Here is a 27,337-nt window from a genome sequence, read left to right as displayed (position 1 = left end):
TCAAGGATTGAGTAATATCAGTCTTAAAAGCTGATTTTTAATCTTTAAGGAGATTATCCTTTCTAGGGATCTGATTCATTAGTCTTATCAAGCTAATTTGCACGGTGCCCCCCCCATTGTACGAGATAAATCCTTCTCATGGTTAGGATAAATCTGACCACTTGGCGACCCTGTTTGAAGCTGAGGTCCGTGGATTTCCTGCAGATTTTAGAGATGACTTTTCTAGATTTTCATCAACCTACAGCTGGTCTGGACGACAACTTCCTGACCTAAATCAAGAAGCGCGTTTCTTTTTCGGAAGACTTTACTTCCTTTTAATGATGGAATTGATTCATCGTGTAGATCCATCTTTCTTACAGTAAATCGGGTAAAACTTTTTAGTTTAGTCTAAAGCAAAAGTATTTTCAGTTATTTGTTACAGAAATATGTGACATATGTTTAAAATAACTTGGTAAATTTTCCCACACTTGGCTTTTATTTTCCTTTTTATTGTCCTCTATTCCATTTTAAATGAATTTTAACACTTTGGTTTGTTTCTTAATTTATGTCCTTTCCGAGGTAACAATAATTTCGGTGTTAACACCTAGTTTTATCGTTCATAAATATGTATAAACATGATTTTGAATTCATTTAATTGAAAATTTTGAAAATTTTTACTAGAATTGGGTAGTCAGTATATAAGACTATGGCTGTTCTTTATTATCAGAGAGCACTAGATTCTAATACAACTACTGCTTTACTAGTATTTCTAATGGTAACCAAGTGTTTAAAGTAAAAAATTTAAAAATCCGAAAGAATTTAATCCTTTCCCACACTTAAGATCTTGCAATGCCCTCATTTGCAAGAAATCAGTAACAATTTAAATTATTGAGGGTGATTAGCGTAGAAAAATGATTAAATTTTACCAAAGTTTCCAAACATATTGGCGTTTGTTTGCTGAATGATAAATGGTGCATATCATTTGTTCATTCCGTCTTGTTGTTATTTCACATATATTTTGCATCTTGTCATCAAAATTAGTTGCTTTTGCTGAACTTAATGCCAGTCTTTGAAAATGCGTTGTTTTACCCTGTTGTGTACATAAGATAAACTGCAAACATATATACATATTTTTGAAGTTTGGTATATTACCCCACATTCAAAAATTATTAAAATCTAATAATAAAAGTTAGAAAATTATAAAAACTATTACAATATCAACATAAGTGTTAAATGTAGTAACATTACAAAAATAAAATAAATAAAACTAAATAAACTAGGGTTGATACTGATACCAGTAGGGGTTCCATGCATAACCGTATGTGTTATAAAATGCTTCAGCTGGGTTATAAGTAGGATACGGTGGTTGGATTTCTATAGACCAGGGAGGAAATATGGGCGTTGGAGTAGGAATACAGTTTCTACCTATATGTTGGCAATGAGCTATGATTTGGTTTTGATGAACTTGCCAATCTTCAAATGCTCGATGTCTAGCATTTTCATATTCTTGTGAAGCTATAAACCTTTGCATTTCTGTCATTTCATTTCCCCCTCCCACATTACCTGGCTGTTGATTTCTCTCAACCTGTGGATGTCTTCCATTATATCTTACTGCGGCGTTATTTCGCCTCTTCAAAACCTTAGCACCATGATATACATTTAAACCAATTGTATCGTGGGGTTCTGGTTCTTCGATTAATAATCCCCCCCGACTTATATCCACATTGAGATACTCAGCAATTAATATAATAAATATACCATCTCCTATTATACTGTGCGGTCTCATCCCCCTAACCATAGCTGATAAATAATAACCCACACAACAAGGTATACTTACAGCGCTTTGTGGGTCTCGAATACACATGTGGTAAAATAAATCTTGCTCATTTACCTTTTCCCTAATTTTACCTCGCTGTGTAATCGAGTTCGCTAGAAACCTGTGAATTACTCTTAACTCAGCTCTATCTATATCCAAATAAGAGTAATTTCCCCCTTTAAATCAGTGATGGCTAGTCATTTGACTCCATACACCATGCGTATCAAAATTTTCATCAATCTTCCTACCATTTAATATCAACCCTCGACAATCGGCAGATGCTAGCTCCTCAGGCGTATATATACGTAAGGCCTGAGCCATGTCTAGTAGAGACATGCTGCGCATCGAACCTCCTAACAAAAATCTAATAAAAGTTCGATCGGTTAAACTAGCTACCCGATCATTTATTTCTATACTACACAATAATTCTTCACACCATACTTTATATACAGGTCTACGCATGTTGAATAAACGTACCCAATCGTTAAAAGTAGAATTACCATACCTCTGTGTAAGTAATTCTCTAATTGGCTCGGCTAATTCTACAGCTTCTAACGGTTCCCATTCTATTACCCTAGGTACTTCAACAGCTTTAGAATGAAGAGTGTGCAAGCCCCTTTGGTATTTTGGATAATCTATCCAACGTCTGTCTAATTTCAAGTTCGGGTGCAAATTTTCCACGTGCATATCTGAAAATGTCATAACTGGATGAGGTATATCTTGTTTGTAATGGTTATCAACATCTTGTTGTTCCGCATTCTCAGGAGGAGCAATGCGAGCTTGGGATGAAGATTCACCCCTTTCAGTCTGCAAAACACATCAAACACAATTTTTGTGCATCCAAATATACATTAGTGTCAGCAAAATCATCAATCAAAATAATTACAATGACATGTTCAATTTATATCAAGCTTATGCTCATTTTCATATTTTTATCAAATCTACACTTTTTCAAATAAGCATATACGAAAATGTTCGCCAAGTTCATAAGCATTCAACTCAAATAACATGTTAAAATAATCATTATTAGCAATTAAATAAGTTTCAAATGGCATTATCTCTCAAAAATCAAGTTCATGAATTTTAGACTTGAAAAAGTCCACTTTAATTCTCAAAAATCATGTTTAGGCTCAAAGTTTGGATCATTTAACTACCTAAACATGTTACACTACTTAATTTAGCAATAATTCATGACAAAAATCGGCCATAACCTGTTTATATCAAAAAGTCCCAAATTGCTCAAGAACACAAACCCTAGATTACTCAAAATTTGAAGTTTAAGGCTTCTAATCATGTTAAATATCATCAATCTAGGTTATACAAGCATAATACACAAACAATTTAAGCATAATTACACTAAAAAGTATCAAAATCGAATTGGGTATAAATTTGTTCAAGAACACTAATTTTCGGATTAAATGGTGTTTTGGTGTAGAAATTTACCATTTTCCTTGAGTAATTCCTTGATAGCATTCTTCTCAACATGATTTTGTGAAAGATTTGATGAAAAAAAGTGAAAAAATTACGAATTTGTGTATGTTTTTCGGGTGTTTTTCGCAGTTTTGTGGGTTTGGGTGTTGGTACTGATCTGTTCGGCCAGTATATATTTTTTTTTTCTGGATTTTTCATTCTCCGCGAGTCGCGGTGTTTACCTCTTTCAAACTCCACGAGTCGCGGCTTTTTTTTTTTATAATCTTCAACTTATAAAACAAATATAAAATAAATTTAAAATTTTGTTTCCCTTGTTATTTAGGACGAGGTCGTTTCGGAACGATGTCCTAGTCTGTCCCTCGACAAAATTTTAAAATTTGTCAATTTAAAGCGCGGTTTTAAAAGCAAAGATTTTTGGGTTTTTTTTTTATGTTTTTGGCATACTTTAATTCAATAAGATTAAAAATAATGATAATAAAAGTTCTCGTCCCTCCCTCGGGTAAAGCAATTTCGGTTCAACGACCTAGTCTTCAACTTACGACAAATTTTAAAAATCATATTTTTAACTTAGCGAAATAAAGTAAATTTTTGTTTTTAAATTCACACCAAACTTAAATTTAAAATGCATAAAATTAAAAATTCACACCAAACCTAATTAAAAAAATTTACACCAAACTTAAATTATATTTTTGTTTTTATTCATACAAACTTATATTAAAAATATTAATTTTCCAAATATTTACAATTTTAAATATATTGATTTAAAAAGTTTACAATATCAATTTAAGATTTATATATTAATTTTAAAAACATGGTAAAAATAAAATTAAAAATCTTTTTGGCTTTTATCCCACTTTAATCAATCAAATATTATCAAAAACATACGCCCCTCTTTTCGGTAAAGTAATTTCGGTTCCATGACCTAATTTAACTCATGAAGAATTTTTGAAATATTTTGGGTTGATTGATTAAAGATATTTATACCTTAAGAATAAACGTTAAATTTCGCAGTGACGTAATAAATTTTTGTATGATATCAATAATTTCGGTCGCAAGACCTAATTTTATTGAATACCAATTTAATACTTTATAGCGAACAAATTAGCGTTTATTATCAAAAGGTTAAAAATAAAAATAAAAATATAAAAAAACTGTACAGACTTACCTGTGAAATATATTTCTTAGTGATATGCTCTAGCCCACTCATAAGATAGTCGGACTAATTGTTTTTCCATGGCTACATAGGCGTAACCTCGAGCATTTAATATTTTTTCTTCTAAACATATGAACGGTCCATCTCTGCATAAAGTAACAAATTCGGTGTTTGAATAGGTTTGATTTTTTGAACATTTACCTTCGTGTGACCATTTTCCGCATTTGTGACATTTTTCAAGGTGTCGTGCTCTCCTTTTCGCTGCGGATTTTGATTTTCCTTTACCAAATTGTAACTTATTATCTTCGCATCTGGATTCTTTTCTTACTCCGTCCAATTTACCTCTGATTAATGATACAATTTCACTTGGAAGTGTGTCATTATTACGTTTAGTGATCAAAGCGTGTAGCATTAGATCATGGTTTAGTTCACAGGAAGTCTTCATTTCGAAAAACCTAAAAAAAATAAAAATTCAGAATGGGGGGAGAAGACTAGTTCTTTAGGGTCTACTAGGAAAAGACCATTCGGGTTCCATTTTCGAGAACTACACGAAAACAGAAATACATATTATCCTTTAAAGACTTGATTCTCCCCACACTTAGTTAGCTGTGGTATCGAAATTGTGATTAACTTCGTTGTATACTTTCATCGGACTATCTATGTAGTGTTTAACTCTGTGACCATTAACCTTAAATTCAATCCCATTTGAATTTATTAATTCTACTGTTCCGTACGGGAAAACTCTTTTGACTATGAATGGTCCAGACCATCTTCATTTCAATTTTCCAGGAAATAGCTTGAATCGTGAATTGAAAAAGAAGAACTCTGTCTCCTTCTTTAAATTCTTTTGAATTTCTGATTCTTTTATCATGCCATTTCTTCGTTCTTTCTTTATAGATTAACGAATTTTCGTATGCTTCATGTCTTAATTCTTCTAATTCGTTTAATTGACTTAACCGTAGACGTATGGCTTCATGTAAATCAAGATTACATGTCTTCAAAGCCCAAAATGCTTTGTGTTCAATTTCTACTGGAAGATGACATGTCTTAAAAGGTGTGGTTCCAATTGGAGTTTTGTAGGCTGTTCTAAAAGCCCAGAGTGCATCCTCCAATTTAATGGACCATTCCTTTGGATTTGATCCTACGGTTTTCTCTAGAATACGTTTTAAAGCTCGGTTGGTATTTTCAACTTGTCCACTTGTTTGTGGATGATATGCGGTGGAGATTTTATGAGTTACTCCATATCTTTTAAGAACTTTCTCAAGTTGATTATTACATAAATGAGTACCCCGATCACTTATTAAAGCTTTCGGTGTTCCAAACCTTGCAAAAAGACGTTTTAAGAAGTTGACTACAACTCGTGCATCGTTAATTGGGAGAGCTTGTGCTTCCGCCCATTTAGATACAAAATCAATGGCAACGAGAATATATAGATTATTATGAGAATTTGGAAATGGACAGATAAAGTCAATACCCCAAATGTCAAATACTTCACATACTTGAATGACATTTTGTGGCATTTCATCACGTTGACTTATTTTTCCGGTCCTTTGACAAGCATCACAGGATTTGCAAATAAGGTGTGCGTCTTTGTAAATTGTAGGCCAATAGAATCCAGCATCATAAACTTTTCTTGCTGTAAGTTGAGGCCCATAATGCCCTCCTGTTGGTCCTGTGTGACAATGGTTTAAGATTTTACTAGCTTCATCTCCGAATACACATCGGCGTATTATTCCATCTGGACAACTTTTAAACAAATGTGGATCTTCCCAGAAATAGTGTTTTATATCACTGAAGAATTTCTTTCGTTTTTAGTACGATAATCCTTTCTCAAGGAATCCACAAACTAAGTAGTTTGCATAGTCTGCAAACCATGGAATTTCATTATAATCTATCTTCAATAGATATTCATCAGGAAAGTTGTCTTGTATGGCCGATTCATTTAGAACTTTTAATTCGGGATTTTCATGATGAGAAAAATGATCAGCGGCGAGATTTTCTGCTCCTCTTTTATCTCGGATTTCAATATCGAACTCTTGTAAGAGTAAGATCCAATGGATTAATCTTGGTTTAGCATCTTGTTTCGAAAATAGGTATCTAAGAGCAGAATGGTCGGTATAGACCACCGTTTTTGCTAGAACGATATATGAACGAAATTTGTCAAAAGCAAAGACAATAGCAAGGAGTTCTTTTTCAGTAGTTGTATAATTTGTTTGTACTCCTTGTAACGTCTTACTAGCATAATATATAGGTTGAAATCATTTTTCAATCCTTTGTCCTAAAATGGCTCCCATTGCAAAATCACTTGCATCGCACATAAGTTCAAACGGTAGATTCCAATTTGGTGTTATCATGATTGGCGCATTAGTGAGTTTCTCTTTAAGAATATTAAAAGATTTGATACATTCATCTAAAAAAATGAATGGAGCATCCTTTTCTAGGAGTTTATTCATAGGAGTGGCAATTTTAGAAAAATCTTTAATAAAACGTCGGTAAAAACCGGCATGCCCTAGAAAACTCCTAACTCCTCTAACATTGGTGGGATGTGAAAGTTTAGCAATTACATCTACTTTAGCTCTATCCACTTCAATTCCTTCCTTTGAGATTTTATGACCAAGAACGATGCCTTCTTTAACCATGAAATGGCATTTCTCCCAATTAAGTATTAGATTTGATTGTTCGCATCTAATAAGCATTCGTTCCAGATTAACTAAATATGATTCAAATGTATCACCGAAGACTGAAAAGTCATCCATGAAAACTTCCATGCATTCTTCTATCATGTCGTGAAAAATCGCCATCATGCACCTTTGAAAGGTTGCAGGGGCGTTGCAAAGTCCAAATGGCATGCGTTTGTAAGCAAAAGTACCATAAGGGCACGTGAATGTGGTTTTCTCTTGGTCCTCGGGTGCTATTGGAATTTGAAAATATCCGGAAAATCCATCAAGAAAACAATAGTAACTGTTTCCGGCTAATCTTTCCAACATTTGATCAATGAAAGGTAAGGGAAAGTGATCTTTTCTGGTGGCGTCATTTAATTTTCTATAATCAATACACACATGCCATCCTGTTACAGTCCTAGTAGGAATAAGCTCATTTTTCTCATTTGTAATTACAGTCATGCCACTCTTCTTAGGTACGCATTGAACCGGGCTTACCCATGGACTATCAGAAATTGGATAAATTAAACATGCATCTAGCAGTTTAATAATTTCTTTCTTAACTACATCTTGCATATTAGGATTTAGTCTTCGTTGGCGTTGCACATACGTTTTATGACCTTCTTCCATAAGGATTTTATGTGTGCAATACGAAGGACTTATTCCTTTAATATCATGAATCTTCCATGCAATGGCTGGTTTATGAGCTTTCAACACAGAAATGAGTTGAGATTTTTTATTTTCAGTAAGAGAAGACGATATTATTACAGGTGATGTCGTAGGGGGTGTATACAAAATAGTATTATTTTTAGTGCGAAAATACTATTAAATACGATACAATTTTACACAAGATATTTATTTATTTAGAGAACGGATATACTTAAACCTTGCTACAATATTATAGGCAGTGTACCTAATCGTACAGTAGTGTAGTTTTTAGTAAGTCCGGTTCGTTCCACAGAGAATCTTTTTAAACAAAGCTTAACGCTATATTAGTTTACTTTTATAAAAATACAAATATATATATAAGTAATATTATTATTATAAAGGGGGGGTGTTTTACCGTTTAATGACCGGTTTGTCGATTTTAAAACTTTAGTCGCAGTTAAAACCAAATGTAAAATATTAAAAATAAATACAAGACTTAAATTAAAGCATAAAGTAAATAACGATAATGAAATTGCGAATAATAAAAGTGCGATAAAATAAACTTGCGATAATTAAAAAGTACGATAATTAAAAGTGCAATTAAATACAATAACAATAAATAAAGTGCGATAATTAGAAGTGCAATTAAATATAAAATAAAGGAAATTAAATATGAAATAAAAGAATTATGCTTATTTAAACTTCCGTAATCATGATGTTTGACGTGTTGATTTTAGTTTTATGCCCATGGGTTAATTGTCCTTTGTCCTGGATTATTTAATATGTCCGTCTGGTTTTTGTCCATAACAGTCCATCATTCATAAATATAAAGTGCGAGTGTCCTCGTCAAATTAACCTTATACCCGAATTTAAATATTCCAACTAATTGGGGATTTAAACTGTAACAAGATTTTAATACTTTGTTTAATAATTACACCAGGTTGTCGACTGAGTGTAATCCAAGGTTTTAGTATTTTGTTATCAATTATACCAAGTGTCCTTGTACATAATTTCACCCCTGTTTTAATTATTCTAGTGGCTATTAATCCATTCCCGTGTCCGGTTAAATGAACGATTATTCATACATATAAATACCCCGCCCATCGTGTCCGATTGAGTGTATATGGTAATTTATAGGGACGCCCAATTGTAAATCTTTATATTAACATTAACAAACTATCATTTAGTTAAACAAATATAAAGCCCATTAATAGCTCATAGTCTAATTTCCACAAGTGTCGTTCTTTTGTCCAAACCCCAATTATGGTACAAAGCCCAATTACCCAATTTTAGTAATTAGCCCAACATCATGATTACTTCGGATTAAATAAGCATAATAATAACTTAGCTACGAGACATTAATGTAAAAAGGTTGAACATAACTTACAATGATTAAAAAAAGCGTAGCATTACACGGACAGAATTTCGACTTACACCCTTACAACATTCGCTAACATATCCTTATTATTAGAATTATAATTAAAATTAAAATTAAAATATAAATTATATATATATATATTTTACGTATATATGAGAGAAGAAGAAAAAGATGATATTTTACGATCAGAATGCGCGAGCTTTATAGGGGGTTTCTGAATTTGGGGCTCCGCGACTCGCGGTGAAATACCCTTCAAACTCCGCGAGTCGCGGAGAATGAAATTACAGCTCAGTCCCTTTGGAGTCTTTCTTGCAGACGGTTTTTATTATTTATTATAATATATAAATAATTATAAGAATTATTTAAATATTATATTATATTTATATGCATAGTTGACTTGTAATTTTTAGTCCGTTGCGTCGAGCGTTGAGAGTTGACTCTGGTCCCGGTTCCGAATTTTCGAACGTCCTTGCGTACAATTTAATATCTTGTACTTTGCGTTTTGAATCTTGTACTCTTGTAATTTCGAGACATTTCTTATCAATAATTGGAACCTTTTTGATTGTCTTTTGTACTTTTGAGCTTTTTGGTCGTTTGCGTCTTCAATTCGTCGAATCTGTCTTTTGTCTTCACCTTTTATTATTTAAACGAATATCACTTGTAAATAGAACAATTGTAACTAAAAGCTTGTCTTTCTTGAGGAATAATGCTATGAAATATATGTTCGTTTTTAGCATTATCAAATATTCCCACACTTAAGCGTTGCTTGTCCTCAAGCAATATTGTCTTGAAATACGAGAATCACTTCTTTATTCTTCACACTTTGTACATCAGTGATTTCTATACGGCGGTATAAACAATGGTAGTAACGATATGGTTTACAGTTCCATATGACTATAAAAATTTAGATCCATTAAGGAAATTGGATCTTTATGAAAACATTTGATCTTTTGAAAATTAAATCTAGTTTTTACCCTAGATAAGTTTTCCGGAATAACCCTTTACCGGTGTTTGCAAAATATTTTTGTGGGTTTGGTGGGATTCAGATTTGAAAATTTTAGCTCAAAACTTATGGTTTTGTGTCACCCACTTGCTAACCTTGTATTTGGAAAGCAACACGTCCAGTTTACTTGTCCCGTATATTACCTTTCGGTAAACTACCGTCCGGTTGTAAAGGAAAGCGTTGAACAAGCAACTGTTAAGGCAATGTCCCCTGACATGCTTTTAATTATGGTCTATAACGTGTCGGACGCAATTACTATCCTTGGTAGGATCAATAGTAAAGCTCACCCTTATAATTTTTCGGTATGGCACAAGGTCCTGTCTTTGACCACTATGCAACCACCGTTCTTACGGTTGACACCCGTTTTAGTTCAGGTGACCTAATGAATTCCAGGTGAATTCCTAGGATTTTACGTTCAATGGTAATGAACGCATTGAAAATAGGGTTTTCAGAAAACAAATCGGTTTGTAATTTTGATCAAAATATTTTCTCGTTCAAGCTCAAGTTTAGATATCATTGAATTCCATGAGTTTGAATTCTCAATCTTTAAGGTCAATCTCTAGGATTGAGTAATATCAGTCTTAAAAGCTGATTTTTAATCTTTAAGGAGATTATCCTTTCTGGGGATCTGATTCATTAGTCTTATCCAGCTAATTTGCATGGTGCCCCCCCATTGTACGAGATAAATCCTTCTCATGGTTAGGATAAATCTGACCACTTGGCGACCCTGTTTAATGCTGAGGTCCGTGGATTTCCTGCTGATTTTAGTGATTACTTTTCTAGATTTTTCGTCAACCTACAGCTGGTCTGGACGACAACTTCATGACCTAAATCACGAAGCGCGTGTCTTTTTCGGAAGACTTTACTTCCTTTTAATGATGGAATTGATTCATCGTGTAGATCCATCTTTTCTTTTCTTTCATCGGGTAAAACAGTTTAGTTTAGTCCAAAGCAAAAGTATTTTCAGTTATTTGTTACAGATATATGTGACATATGTTTAAGATAACTTGGTAAATTTTCCCACACTTGGCTTTTATTTTCCTTTTTATCGTCCTCTATTCCATTTTAAATGAATTTTAACATTTTGGTTTGTTTCTCAATTTATGTTCTTTCCGAGGTAACAATAATTTCGGTGTTAAAACCTAGTTTTATCGTTCATAAATATGTATAAACATGATTTTGAGTTCATTTAATTGAAAATTTTGAAAAATTTTACTAGAATTGGGTAGTCAGTATATAAGACTAGGGCTGTTCTTTATTATCAGAGAGCACTAGATTCTAATACAACTACTGCTTTACTAGTATTTTTAATGGTAACCAAGTGTATAAAGTAAAAAAAATTTTAAAATCCGAAAGAATTTAACCCCTTCACACACTTAAGATCTTGCAATGCCCTCATTTGCAAGAAATCAGTAACAATTTAAATTATTGAGGGTGATTTGTGTGAAAATGATTAAATTTTACCAAAGTTTCCAAATATATTGGCGTTTGTTTGCTGAATGATAAATGGTGCACATCATTTGTTCATTCCGTCTTGTTGTTATTTCACATATATTTTGCTTCTTGTCATCAAAATTAGTTGCTTTTGCTGAACTTAATGCCAGTCTTTGAAAATGCGTTGTTTTACCCTGTTGTGTACATAAGATAAACTGCAAACATATATACATATTTTTGAAGTTTGGTATATTACCCCACATTCAAAAATTATTAAAATCTAAGAATAAAAGTTAGACAATTATAAAAACTATTACAATATTAACAAAAGTATTAAACGTATCAATCATTACAAATTACAAAATAAAAAATAAAAAAATAAGTAAACTAAGGATGATATTGGTACCAATAGGGGTTCCAGGCATAACCATAGGTGCTATAGAATGCTTCGGCAGGGTCATACGTAGGATACGGTGGCTGCATCTCTATAGACCAGGGAGGGAAGATGGGTTTCGGTGTAGGAATATAGTTTCTACCTATATGTTGGCAATGAGCTATGATTTGGTTCTGATGAACTTGCCAATCTTCAAATGCTCTCTGTCTAGCATTTTCGTATTCCTGAGAAGCTATAAACCTTTGCATTTCTTGCATCTCATTCCCCCCTCCTACATTACCTTGCTGTTGGTTTCTCTCCACCTGTGGATGTCTACCATGGTATTGTACTGCGGCGTTATTTCGCCTCTTCAAAACTTTCGCACCATGGTATACATTTAAACCTATAGTATCGCGGGGTTCCGGTTCTTCTACTAATAATCCCCCCCGACTTATATCCACACCGAGATATTCACCAATCAAAGTAATAAAAATACCACCTCCTATTATGCTATGCGGTCGCATCCCCCGAAACATAGCTGATAAATAATAACCCACACAATATGGTATACTTACAGCGCTTTGTGGGTCTCGAATACATATATGGTAAAACAAATCCTGTTCATTTACTTTTTCCATGTTCTTACCCCTTTGTGTAATCGAATTAGCTAAAAACCTATGAATCACTCTTAATTCGGCTCTATCTATATCCAAATAAGAGTAATTTCCCCCTTTGAAACGGTGATGGTTTGTCATTTGACTCCACACACCGTGTGTATCAAAATTTTCATCTATCTTTCTACCGTTTAGTATCAACCCTCTACAATCGACAGATGTTAACTCCTCAGGCGTATATATACGTAAAGCCTGAGCCATGTCCAGTAAAGACATGTGGCGCATCGAACCGCCTAACAAAAATCTAATAAAAGAACGATCGGTTAAACTAGCTACCCGATCATTCAACTCTATACTACATAACAATTCTTCACACCATACTTTATATACAGGTCTACGCATGGTGAATAAACGTACCCAGTCATTAAAAGTATAATTACCATACCTCTGTACAAGTAATTCCCTAATTGGCCCGGCCAATTCTACAGCTTCTAAGGGTCCCCATTCTATGACCCTCGGTACCTCAACAACCTTAGAATGAAGAGTATGCAAACCCCTTTGGTATTTTGGATAATCTATCCAAAGTCTGTCAAATCTCATGTTCGGGTGCAACTCTTCCAAGTGCATATCAGAAAAGGTCATGACTGGATGAGGTATATCCTGCTTGTAGTAGTTATCCACCTCCTGTTGTTCCACATTCTCAGCAGGAGCATTGCGGGCTTGGGATGAAGATTCACCCCTTTCAGTCTGCAAAACACATCAAACACAATTTTTTGGTGCATCCAAATATGCATTAGTGTCAGCAAAATCATCAATCAAAATAATTACAATGACATGATCAATTTATATCAAACTTAAGCTCATTTTCATATTTTCATCAAATCTACACTTTTTCAAATAAGCATATACGAAAATGTTCGCCAAGTTCATAAGCATTCAATTCAAATAACATGTCAAAATAATCATTACTAGCAATTAAACAAGTTTCAAATGGCATTATCTCTCAAAAATCAAGTTCATGAATTTTAGACTTGAAAAAGTCCACTTTAATTCTCAAAATCATGTTTAGGCTCAAAGTTTGGATCATTTAACTACTTAAACATGTTACACTACTTAATTTAGCAACAATTCATGACAAAAATCGGCCATAACCTGTTTATATCAAAAAGCCCCAAATTGCTCAAGAACACAAACCCTAGATTACTCAAAATTTGAAGTTTAAGGCTTCTAATCATGTTAAATAGCATCAATCTAGGTTATACAAGCATAATACATAAAAAATTTAAGCATAATTACACTAAAAAGCATCAAAATCAAATTTGGGAAAAAAATTGCTCAAGAACACCAAATTTCGGATTAAATGGTGTTTAGGTGTAGAAATTTACCATTCTTCTTGAGTAATTCCTAGATAGCATCCTTCTCAACATGATTTTAGTAAAAAATTTGGTGATTAACGGTTAAAAATTGTGATTTTGGGGGTTTTTTCTCGGGTTTTTTCGTGGGTTTGTTCGCAGTTATTTTGCTGTTGTGGGGAGTGAACTGATCAGTTTCAGCTCTTTATTTTTTTTCTGATTTCCGGTCCTCCCGCGACTCGCGGTGAATAACCCTTCAAACTCCGCGAGTCGCGGAGTTTGATATATATATATATTTTTTTTTTATAATCATTAACTTATAAAACAATTAAGTATTTAATTTTAAAATTTAGTTTCCCTTGTTATTTAGGACGAGGTCGTTTCGGATCGATGTCCTAGTCCGTCCCTCGACAAAATTTTAAAATTTGTCTTTTTGTAGCGATTGTTTTAAAAGCTAAGATTTTTGGGTTTTTTTCAATGTTTTTGGCATACTTTAATTCAATAAGATTAAAAACAATGATAATAAAAGTTCTCGTCCCTCCCTCGGGTAAAGCAATTTCGGTTCAAAGACCTAGTCTTCAACTTACGACGAATTTTAAAAATCATATTTTTAACTTAATGAGATAAAGTAAATTTTTGTTTTTAAATTCACACAATTTAAATATAAAATTCAAAATTAATATTAAAAATTCACACCGAACTTACAATTTAAAATGCATAACATTAAAAATTCATATTTTAATAATTAAAAATTCACACCAAACTTAATTTAAAAATTCATATTATAAATTCACACCAAACTTAATTAATTTTTCAAATATTTACAATTTTAAAAATATTGTTTTTACAAAGTTTACAATATTAATTTAAGATTTAAATATTAATTTTAAAAACATGGTAAAAATAAAATTAAAAATCTTTTTGTCTTTTTATCCCACTTTAATCAATCAAATATTATCAAAAATATGCGCCCCTCTTTTCGGTAAAGTAATTTCGGTTCCAAGACCTAGTTTAACTCATGACGAATTTTTGAAATATTTTGGGTTGATTGATTAAAGATATTTATACCTTAAGAATAAACGTTAAATTTCGCAGTGATGTAATAAATTTTTGAATGATATCAATAATTTCGGTCGCCAAACCTAATTTTATTCAATACCAATTTAATACTTTTTAGCGAACAAATTAGCGTTTATTATCAAAAGGTTAAAAATAAAATAAATAAAAGTAAAAACTGTACAGACATACCTGTGAAATAGATTTCTTAGTTATATGATCTATCCCATTCATAAGATAGTCGGTTTAATTGGTTTTCCATGGCTACATAGGTGTAACCTCGAGCATTCAGTGTCTTTTCTTCTAAACATATGAACGGTCCGTCTCTGCATAAAGTAACAAATTCGGTATTTGAATAGGTTTGATTATTTGAACATTTACCTCCATGTGACCATTTTCCGCATTTGTGACATCGTTCTAGGTGTCGTGCTCTTCTTTTCGCTGCGGATTTTGATTTTCCTTTACCAAATTGTAACTTATTATCTTCGCATCAGGATTCTTTTCTAACTCCGTCCATTCTTTCTCTGATTACTGATACTATTTCACTTGGTAGTATGTCATTATTTCTTTTAGTGATCAAAGCGTGTAGCATTAGACCATGGTTTAGTTCACAGGCAGTCTTCATTTTGTAAAAACCTAAAAAAAATAAAAATTCAGAATGGAGGGAGAAGACTAGTTCTTTAGGGTCTGCTAGGGAAAGACCATTCGGGTTCCATTTTCGAGAACTACACGAAAACAGACAATCTAACTCTAGCATAAATACATATTATCCTTTAAAGACTTGATTCTCCCCACACTTAGTTGGCTGTGGTGTCGAAATTGTGATTAACTTCGTTGTCGACTTCCATCGGACCATGTATGTAATGTTTAACTCTGTGACCATTAACTTTAAATTCAATCTCATTTGAATTTATTAATTCTATCGTTCCGTATGGGAAAACTCTTTTGACTATGAATGGTCCAGACCATCTTGATTTCAATTTTCCAGGAAATAGCTTGAATCGTGAATTAAAAAGAAGAACTCTGTCTCCTTCTTTAAATTCTTTTGAACTTCTGATTCTTTTATCATGCCATTTCTTCGTTCTTTCTTTATAGATTAACGAATTTTCGTATGCTTCATGTCTTAATTCTTCTAATTCGTTTAGTTGACTTAATCGTAGACGTCCGGCTTCATGTAAATCAAGATTACATGTCTTCAAAGCCCAAAATGCTTTGTGTTCAATTTCTACTGGGAGATGACATGCTTTTCCATAAACAAGTCTAAAAGGTGTGGTTCCAATTGGAGTTTTGTAGGCTGTTCTAAAAGCCCAGAGTGCATCCTCCAATTTAATGGACCATTCCTTCGGATTTGATCCTACGGTTTTCTCTAGAATACGTTTTAAAGCTCGGTTGGTATTTTCAACTTGTCCACTTTTTTGTGGATGATATGCGGTGGAGATTTTATGAGTTACTCCATATCTTTTAAGAACTTTCTCAAGTTGATTATTACAGAAATGAGTACCCCGATCACTTATTAAAGCTTTCAGTGTTCCAAACCTTGCAAAAAGACGTTTTAAAAAGTTGACTACAACTCGTGCATCGTTAGTTGGGAGAGCTTGTGCTTCCGCCCATTTAGATACATAATCAATGGCTACGAGTATATATAGATTATTATGAGATTTTGGAAATGGACCCATAAAGTCAATACCCCAAATGTCAAATACTTCACAGACTTGGATGACATTTTGTGGCATTTCATCACGTTGACTTATTTTTCCGGCCCTTTGACATGCATCACAGGATTTGCAAAGAAGGTGTGCGTCTTTGTAAATTGTAGGCCAATAGAATCCAGCTTCATAAACTTTTCTTGCTGTTAGTTGAGGCCCATAATGCCCTCCTGTTGGTCCTGTGTGACAATGGTTTAATATTTTACTAGCTTCATCTCCAAATACACATCGGCGTATTATTCCATCGGGACAACTTTTAAACAGATGTGGATCTTCCCAGAAATAGTGTTTTATATCACTGAAGAATTTCTTTCGTCTTTGGTACGATAATCCTTTTTCAAGGAATCCACAAACCAAGTAATTTGCATAGTCTGCAAACCATGGGATTTCTTTATAATCTATCTTCAATAGATATTCATCAGGAAAATTGTCTTGTATGGCTGATTCATTTAGAACTTCTAATTCGGGATTTTCAAGACGAGAAAGAAGATCAGCGGCGAGATTTTCTGCTCCTCTTTTATCTCGGATTTCAATATCAAACTCTTGTAAGAGTAAGATCCAACGGATTAATCTTGGTTTAGCATCTTGTTTTGAAAATAAGTATCTAAGAGCAGAATGATCGGTATAGACCACCGTTTTTGCAAGAACGAGATATGATCGAAATTTGTCAAAAGCAAAGACAATAGCAAGGAGTTCTTTTTCAGTAGTTGTATAGTTCGTTTGTGCTCCTTGTAACGTCTTACTAGCATAATATATAGGTTGAAATCGTTTTTCAATCCTTTGTCCTAAAACGGCTCCCATTGCAAAATCACTTGCATCGCACATTAGTTCAAATGGTAGATTCCAATTTGGTGTTATCATGATCGGTGCATTAGTGAGTTTCTCTTTAAGAATATTAAAAGATTTGATACACTCATCTGAAAAGATGAATGGAGCATCCTTTTCTAGGAGTTTATTCATAGGAGTGGCAATTTTAGAAAAATCTTTTATGAAACGTCGGTAAAAACCGGCATGCCCTAGAAAACTCCTAACTCCTCTAACATTGGTGGGATGTGGAAGTTTAGCAATTACATCTACTTTAGCTCTATCCACCTCAATTCCTTCTTTTGAAATTTTATGTCCAAGAACGATGCCTTCTTTAACCATGAAATGGCATTTCTCCCAATTAAGTACTAGATTTGATTGTTCGCATCTAAGAAGCATTCGTTCAAGATTAGCTAGACATGATTCAAATGTATCACCGAAGACTGAAAAGTCATCCATGAAAACTTCCATGCATTCTTCTATCATGTCGTGAAAAATCGCCATCATGCACCTTTGAAAGGTTGCAGGGGCGTTGCAAAGTCCAAATGGCATGCGTTTGTAAGCAAAAGTACCATAAGGGCACGTGAATGTGGTTTTCTCTTGATCTTCGGGTGCTATTGGAATTTGAAAATATCCGAAAAATCCATCTAGAAAACAATAGTAACTATTTCCGGCTAATCTTTCCAACATTTGATCAATAAAAGGTAAGGGAAAGTGATCTTTTCTGGTGGCGTCATTTAATTTTCTATAATCAATACACACACGCCATCCTGTTATAGTTCTAGTAGGAATAAGCTCATTTTTCTCATTTGTAATGACAGTCATGCCACCCTTCTTAGGCACGCATTGAACTGGGCTTACCCATGGACTATCAGAGATTGGATAAATTAAACCTGCATCTAGCAGTTTAATAATCTCTTTCTTAACTACATCTTGCATATTAGGATTTAGTCTTCGTTGGCGTTGCACATACGTTTTATGACCTTCTTCCATAAGGATTTTATGTGTGCAATACGAAGGACTTATTCCTTTAATATCATGAATCTTCCATGCAATGGCTGGTTTATGAGCTTTCAACACAGAAATGAGTTGTGATTTCTCATTTTCAGTAAGAGAAGACGATATTATTACAGGTAATTCAGATTCACCATGTAAATAAGCATATTCCAAATGGTTTGGAAGTGGCTTTAACTCTAATTTCGGAGGTTCTTCTATCGATGATTTATATCGATATCTGTCTTCTTCTTTTAGCATTTGAATTTCTTCTGTTGTTGGTTCATATCCATTAGCTATAAGTGTAGCTAACATTTCAGCTTCATCAATTGGTTCATTACCTTCTCCTAAAGAGCATTCTCCTGTTCCTTGTAATTCTGGAAATTCTTCTAATAATTCTGCATGTGCATCTATAGTTTGAATATAATAACATGTATCATCTGCAGATTGTGGTTGTTGCATTGCTCTATCAACTGAAAAGGTAACACTCTCATCCTCTATACTTAGGGTCAGTTTCTTACCGAACACGTCTATCATTGCTTTAGCCGTGTTTAAGAATGGTCTTCCTAATATGAGAGGAACTTGAGAATCTTCTTCCATGTCCAGAACAACAAAATCTACTGGAAATACTAAAGTACCAACTTTAACTAGCATGTTCTCCATTATCCCTCTAGGATATTTTATTGATCTATCGGCTAGTTGTATGCTTATTCTGGTTGGTTTCAATTCTCCAAGGTCTAGTTTAGCGTATAGTGAATACGGCATTAGATTTATACTAGCACCTAAGTCTGCCAATGCTTCTATTGAACTAAGACTACCCAGAAAACATGGAATTGTGAAACTTCCTGGATCGGATAGTTTTTCTGGTATCTTATTCAACAGCACTGCTGAACAATTAGCATTCATAGTAACAGCCGAGAGTTCTTCCATTTTCTTTCTATTTGAGATTAGATCTTTCAAGAATTTAGCATATCTAGGCATTCCTGAAATCACATCAATGAAAGGAAGATTTACATTTATCTGTTTAAACATATCCAAGAATTTGGATTGCTCGGCTTCAAGTTTTTCTTTCTTCATTTTACTCGGATAAGGAAGTGGTGGTTGATATGGTTTAACATAAGGTTTAGCCTTAGCTGTGTTATCTTCATTAATCTTTTTAATTACCGGTTCTTTTTCCTTATCTTGATCAGGTTGTGGTTCTTGTGGAGTAGGAATGGCTTCATCAGAAGTTACAGGTATTTCAGGTGGTTTAAGTGTTGTACCACTTCTTGTGGTAATGGCTTTAGCTGTTTCATTCCGGGGGTTAGCGTTTGTATTACTAGGTAGACTTCCCGGTTTTCTTTCACCTATTAACCTTGCTAGGTTACTTACTTCTTGTTCCAGATTTTGAATAGAAGCTTGTTGATTTCTAAATGCTTGAGCATTTTGTTCATTGGTTTGTTTCTGAGATGTGAAAAACTGTGTTTGAGTTTCAACTAGCTTTGTCATCATATCTTCTAAATTCGGCTTTTTATCATCGGTTTGTTGTGGTGGTTTGTTTTGAAAATTCGGTCTTTGCTGATTGTAAGTATTATTGGATACTTGTTGATTGCTAGGACCTTGTTGGTTGTTGTATGGAATATTTCTGTTATAATTCTGGTTTTGATTGTAAATCGGTCTTGGCGGTTGATAATTATTCTGATAATTATTTCCAGGCCTTTGGTTTATGTATGAAATATTCTCTCTTTGTTCCATTGTTAATTCAATACTGAGACAATCTTTTGTCAAATGTGATCCTCCACACTGCTCACAACTAATTCGTATTGAGTGAATATCTTTAGTCATCTTTTCCATTCGTCTCTCCACAGCATCTATCGTTGCGGAAATGGAATCTAAGTCACGGCTAGAATCGGCTCTAGCTGCTTTAGATGATCTAACGATATCTTTTTCTTGGTGCCACTCGTGTGAGTGGGAAGCAGTGTTATCAATAATTTTGTAAGCATCAGTTTCGGTTTTCTTCATAATAGAACCACCAGCTGCTATATCTATGTCTTTCCTTGTAGTGATGTCGCATCCTTGGTAGAATATTTGTACTATTTGACAGGTGTCTAAACCATGTTGCGGACATCCTCTTAACAGCTTTCCATATCTTGTCCATGCCACATATAGAGTTTCATTTGGCTTCTGTGTAAACGTAACAATTTCTGCTTGAAGTCTTACGGCTTTAGATGCAGGAAAGAATTGTTTAAGAAATTTGTCAACTAAAACATCCCATGTATCAATCGCCCCTTCAGGTAACGATTCCAACCAATCTTTGGCTTCTCCCTTTAAAGTCCAGGGAAATAACATGAGATATATCTGTTCATCCTCCACTTCTCGGATTTTAAATAGTGTGCAGATCCTATTAAAGGTACGTAGATGTTCATTTGGATCTTCCTTCGGCGCACCACTAAATTGGCATTGATTAGTCACCATGTGTAGAATTTGTCCTTTGATTTCATAATCTGGCGCATTAATGTCTGGATGAGTAATTGCGTGACCTTGGCCAGTGCGTTTAGCTCTCATTCGGTCTTCCATACTTAAAGGTTCCAGATTCTCCATAATTGAATTTGTTGAATCGGAATCACTAGAGGATTCTGATTTAATGGTTCGTTCCTCAACAATCTCTGTTTGAATGATTGGTGGTTCCGGAGGAAAGTTTAGTGGTTCAGGATCTACGATCCGTTCCTGAATATTCTCCGGATTCTCAATTGTGAGGTCGGGTTCAAAAAATGGATTTTCGGAAATTTGAACTGAAGTACTTGGTCGACTAGATGACGATTCTAAAGAAAAATCAATGGCGGTTATATTTGCTAAATGTCTTGATCTAGTTACAGGTGGTGAACGTACAAAAGGTGGTGAACGTCTTGCTCGGTGCATTCACTGAATATCCTATTAGTTTTAAAAAAGAAAGAAAAATTATAATAAGTTATCCAATCAATAGACTTTTCTGATTTTGCCCACGTTTCGAATAGCCAAAAGATGCAGCAGAGGGGCAGGATTCGTTTGGTCTCAATATAATTGAGGACTGTTTGGCTCCAATAACCCGGTCCACGTACAAATCCAACTATTACTACGAACCAGAAAATTTTGATGTCTATTAATTTAACCACTTAAAATAAATTTTCGTAATTTTAAGAAATTTAGATAAGAAGTAGAATAAAAATCTATGTACTAAAACTAGAATAGCGAGAAATAAGAAAGAAAAAGAGTTCGTCGAAAAAGGTCGAAAAAGAAAAATGGTTGAAAAATAAAAGGTGACGGAAAAATAAAAGAAACTTATAAAACTTAAAAATACTTGACTAACCTAACCTTATTACTACAACTAACTTAAAATTATAATCGCAAATTGAAATTACTAATTGGAATGATAATTGATACATAGGTAAAAGGTGTCTAAAAATATTAAAGCTTATGGGAAAAACTATATCCCAAATGGAAATAACTTAAAAAGAAACTAAAACTTAAAAAGGTGTCACAAAATTCTAAAGTACCTAAATCTTAATCTAAGAAAAAGCACTTAAGGAATTCTACGGCAAAGCTTAAAAATCTAGGAGTAAAAATAACTATAGCAAAAACTAAGTTTAAAATTAAATATGAGCTAAAAATACAAATATTACGCTACAACGATTAAAAAGGGACAAAATATAAAAATATACAAAAAGTTGTAAAAAGTACAATTTTTATAAAAATATTATTTTTATATTATTTATTTTATTAAACTATTAATTTTACAATTTAATTAAACTTAATAAACTAAAAAATAAATTAAATAAAACTTAAATTAAAATAAAACTAATTATAATAATAATAATAATTAGGGTTTATAATAATAATTAATTAATAATTACTCCGTGATTAATTGCAGTAGGGTTTCTGTCGGTGTCAGAATTACTCCGCGAGTCGCGGTATTTCAAACAACAAACCCCGCGAGTCGCGGGGTTTCAAAATTCAACCCTGGAACAGTTTAAAACTCGACGCGTTTTTTTTTTTTTTTATATTAGCGTTGCGCTTCCGGCGTTTAAGAGTTCCCCGGCAGCGGCGCCAAAAATACTTGATGTCGTAGGGGGTGTATACAAAATAGTATTATTTTTAGTGCGAAAATACTATTAAATACGATACAATTTTACACAAGATATTTATTTATTTAGAGAACGGATATACTTAAACCTTGCTACAACATTATAGGCAGTGTACCTAATCGTACAGTAGTGTAGTTTTTAGTAAGTCCGGTTCGTTCCACAGAGAATCTTTTTAAACAAAGCTTAACGCTATATTAGTTTACTTTTATAAAAATACAAATATATATATATAAGTAATATTATTATTATAAAGGGGGGGTTTTTTACCGTTTAATGACCGGTTTGTCGATTTTAAAACTTTAGTCGCAGTTAAAACCAAATGTAAAATATTAAAAATAAATACAAGACTTAAATTAAAGCATAAAGTAAATAACGATAATGAAATTGCGAATAATAAAAGTGCGATAAAATAAACTTGCGATAATTAAAAAGTACGATAATTAAAAGTGCAATTAAATACAATAACAATAAATAAAGTGCGATAATTAGAAGTGCAATTAAATATAAAATAAAGGAAATTAAATATGAAATAAAAGAATTACGCTTATTTAAACTTCTGTAATCATGATGTTTGACGTGTTGATTTTAGTTTTATGCCCATGGGTTAATTGTCTTTTATCCTGGATTATTTAATATGTCCGTCTGGTTTTTGTCCATAACAGTCCATCAGTCATAAATATAAAGTGCGAGTGTCCTCGTCAAATTAACCTTATACCCGAAGTTAAATATTCCAACTAATTGGGGATTTTAACTGTAACAAGATTTTAATACTTTGTTTAATAATTACACCAGGTTGTCGACTGAGTGTAATCCAAGGTTTTAATATTTTGTTATCAATTATACCAAGTGTCCTTGTACATAATTTCACCCCTGTTTTAATTATTCTAGTGGCTATTAATCCATTCCCGTGTCCGGTTAAATGAACGATTATTCATACATATAAATACCCCGCCCATCGTGTCCGATTGAGTGTATATGGTAATTTATAGGGACGCCCAATTGTAAATCTTTATATTAACATTAACAAACTATCATTTAGTTAAACAAATATAAAGCCCATTAATAGCTCATAGTCTAATTTCCACAAGTGTCGTTCTTTTGTCCAAACCCCAATTATGGTACAAAGCCCAATTACCCAATTTTAGTAATTAGCCCAACATTATGATTACTTCGGATTAAATAAGCATAATAATAACTTAGCTACGAGACATTAATGTAAAAAGGTTGAACATAACTTACAATGATTAAAAATAGCGTAGCGTTACACGGACAGAATTTCGACTTACACCCTTACAACATTCGCTAACATATCCTTATTATTAGAATTATAATTAAAATTAAAATTAAAATATAAATTATATATATATATATATTTTACATATATATGAGAGAAGAAGAAAAAGATGATATTTTACGATCAGAATGCGCGAGCTTTATAGGGGGTTTCTGAATTTGGGGCTCCGCGACTCGCGGTGAAATACCCTTCAAACTCCGCGAGTCGCGGAGAATGAAATTACAGCTTAGTCCCTTTGGAGTCTTTCTCGCCGACGGTTTTTATTATTTTTTATAATATATAAATAATTATAAGAATTATTTAAATATTATATTATATTTATGTTCATAGTTGACTTGTAATTTTTAGTCCGTTGCGTCGAGCGTTGAGAGTTGACTCTGGTCCCGGTTCCGAATTTTCGAACGTCCTTGCGTACAATTTAATATCTTGTACTTTGCGTTTTGAATCTTGTACTCTTGTAATTTCGAGACGTTTCTTATCAATAATTGGAACCTTTTTGATTGTCTTTTGTACTTTTGAGCTTTTTGGTCGTTTGCGTCTTCAATTCGTCGAATCTGTCTTTTGTCTTCACCTTTTATTATTTAAATGAATATCACTTGTAAATAGAACAATTGCAACTAAAAGCTTGTCTTTCTTGAGGAATAATGCTATGAAATATATGTTCGTTTTTAGCATTATCAAATATTCCCACACTTAAGCGTTGCTTGTCCTCAAGCAATATCGTCTTGAAATACGAGAATCACTTCTTTATTCTTCACACTTTGTACATCAGTGATTTCTATACGGCGGTATAAACAATGGTAGTAACGATATGGTTTACAGTTCCACATGACTATAAAAATTTAGATCCATTAAGGAAATTGGATCTTTATGAAAACATTTGATCTTTTGAAAATTAAAACTAGTTTTTACCCTAGATAAGTTTTCCGGAATAACCCTTTACCGGTGTTTGCAAAATATTTTTGTGGGTTTGGTGGGTTTCAGATTTGAAAATTTTAGCTCAAAACTTATGGTTTTGTGTCACCCACTTGCTAACCTTGTATTTGGAAAGCAACACGTCCAGTTTACTTGTCTCGTATATTACCTTTCGGTAAACTACCGTCCGGTTGTAAAGGAAAGCGTTGAACAAGCAACTGTTAAGGCAATGTCCCCTGACATGCTTTTAATTATGGTCTATAACGTGTCGGACGCAATTACTATCCTTGGAAGGATCAATAGTAAAGCTCACCCTTATAATTTTTCGGTATGGCACAAGGTCCTGTCTTTGACCACTATGCAACCACCGTTCTTACGGTTGACACCCGTTTTAGTTCAGGTGACCTAATGAATTCCAGGTAAATTCCTAGGATTTTACGTTCAATGGTAATGAACGCATTGAAAATAGGGTTTTCAGAAAACAAATCGGTTTGTAATTTTGATCAAAATATTTTCTCGTTCAAGCTCAAGTTTAGATATCATTGAATTCCATGAGTTTGAATTCTCAATCTTTAAGGTCAATCTCTAGGATTGAGTAATATCAGTCTTAAAAGCTGATTTTTAATCTTTAAGGAGATTATCCTTTCTGGGGATCTGATTCATTAGTCTTATCCAGCTAATTTGCATGGTGCCCCCCCCCCCATTGTACGAGATAAATCCTTCTCATGGTTAGGATAAATCTGACCACTTGGCAACCCTGTTTAATGCTGAGGTCCGTGGATTTCCTGCTGATTTTAGTGATTACTTTTCTAGATTTTTCGTCAACCTACAGCTGGTCTGGACGACAACTTCATGACCTAAATCAAGAAGCGCGTGTCTTTTTCGGAAGACTTTACTTCCTTTTAATGATGGAATTGATTCATCGTGTAGATCCATCTTTTCTTTTCTTTCATCGGGTAAAACGGTTTAGTTTAGTCCAAAGCAAAAGTATTTTCAGTTATTTGTTACAGATATATGTGACATATGTTTAAGATAACTTGGTAAATTTTTCCACACTTGGCTTTTATTTTCCTTTTTATCGTCCTCTATTCCATTTTAAATGAATTTTAACATTTTGGTTTGTTTCTCAATTTATGTTCTTTCCGAGGTAACAATAATTTCGGTGTTAAAACCTAGTTTTATCGTTCATAAATATGTATAAACATGATTTTGAGTTCATTTAATTGAAAATTTTGAAAAATTTTACTAGAATTGGGTAGTCAGTATATAAGACTAGGGCTGTTCTTTATTATCAGAGAGCACTAGATTCTAATACAACTACTGCTTTACTAGTATTTTTAATGGTAACCAAGTGTATAAAGTAAAAAAAATTTTAAAATCCGAAAGAATTTAACCCCTTCCCACACTTAAGATTTTGCAATGCCCTCATTTGCAAGAAATCAGTAACAATTTAAATTATTGAGGGTGATTTGTGTGAAAATGATTAAATTTTACCAAAGTTTCCAAATATATTGGCGTTTGTTTGCTGAATGATAAATGGTGCACATCATTTGTTCATTCCGTCTTGTTGTTATTTCACATATATTTTGCTTCTTGTCGTCAAAATTAGTTGCTTTTGCTGAACTTAATGCCAGTCTTTGAAAATGCGTTGTTTTACCCTGTTGTGTACATAAGATAAACTGCAAACATATATACATATTTTTGAAGTTTGGTATATTACCCCACATTCAAAAATTATTAAAATCTAAGAATAAAAGTTAGACAATTATAAAAACTATTACAATATTAACAAAAGTATTAAACGTATCAATCATTACAAATTACAAAATAAAAAAATAATAATAAGTAAACTAAGGATGATATTGGTACCAATAGGGGTTCCAGGCATAACCATAGGTGCTATAGAATGCTTTGGCAGGGTCATACGTAGGATACGGTGGCTGCATCTCTATAGACCAGGGAGGGAAGATGGGTTTCGGTGTAGGAATATAGTTTCTACCTATATGTTGGCAATGAGCTATGATTTGGTTCTGATGAACTTGCCAATCTTCAAATGCTCTCTGTCTAGCATTTTCGTATTCCTGAGAAGCTATAAACCTTTGCATTTCTTGCATCTCATTCCCCCCTCCTACATTACCTTGCTGTTGGTTTCTCTCCACCTGTGGATGTCTACCATGGTATTGTACTGCGGCGTTATTTCGCCTCTTCAAAACTTTCGCACCATGGTATACATTTAAACCTATAGTATCGCGGGGTTCCGGTTCTTCTACTAATAATCCCCCCCGACTTATATCCACACCGAGATATTCACCAATCAAAGTAATAAAAATACCACCTCCTATTATGCTATGCGGTCGCATCCCCCGAACCATAGCTGATAAATAATAACCCACACAATATGGTATACTTACAGCGCTTTGTGGGTCTCGAATACACATATGGTAAAACAAATCCTGTTCATTTACTTTTTCCTTGTTCTTACCCCTTTGTGTAATCGAATTAGCTAAAAACCTATGAATCACTCTTAATTCGGCTCTATCTATATCCAAATAAAAGTAATTTCCCCCTTTGAAACGGTGATGGCTTGTCATTTGACTCCACACACCGTGTGTATCAAAATTTTCATCT

This window comes from Rutidosis leptorrhynchoides, chromosome 2 (genome assembly GCF_046630445.1).
Source record: "Rutidosis leptorrhynchoides isolate AG116_Rl617_1_P2 chromosome 2, CSIRO_AGI_Rlap_v1, whole genome shotgun sequence".
NCBI classification, from domain to species: Eukaryota; Viridiplantae; Streptophyta; class Magnoliopsida; order Asterales; family Asteraceae; genus Rutidosis; species Rutidosis leptorrhynchoides.
The sequence above is the reverse complement of the archived record's forward strand: the minus strand, read 5'-3'. Positions refer to the sequence as shown.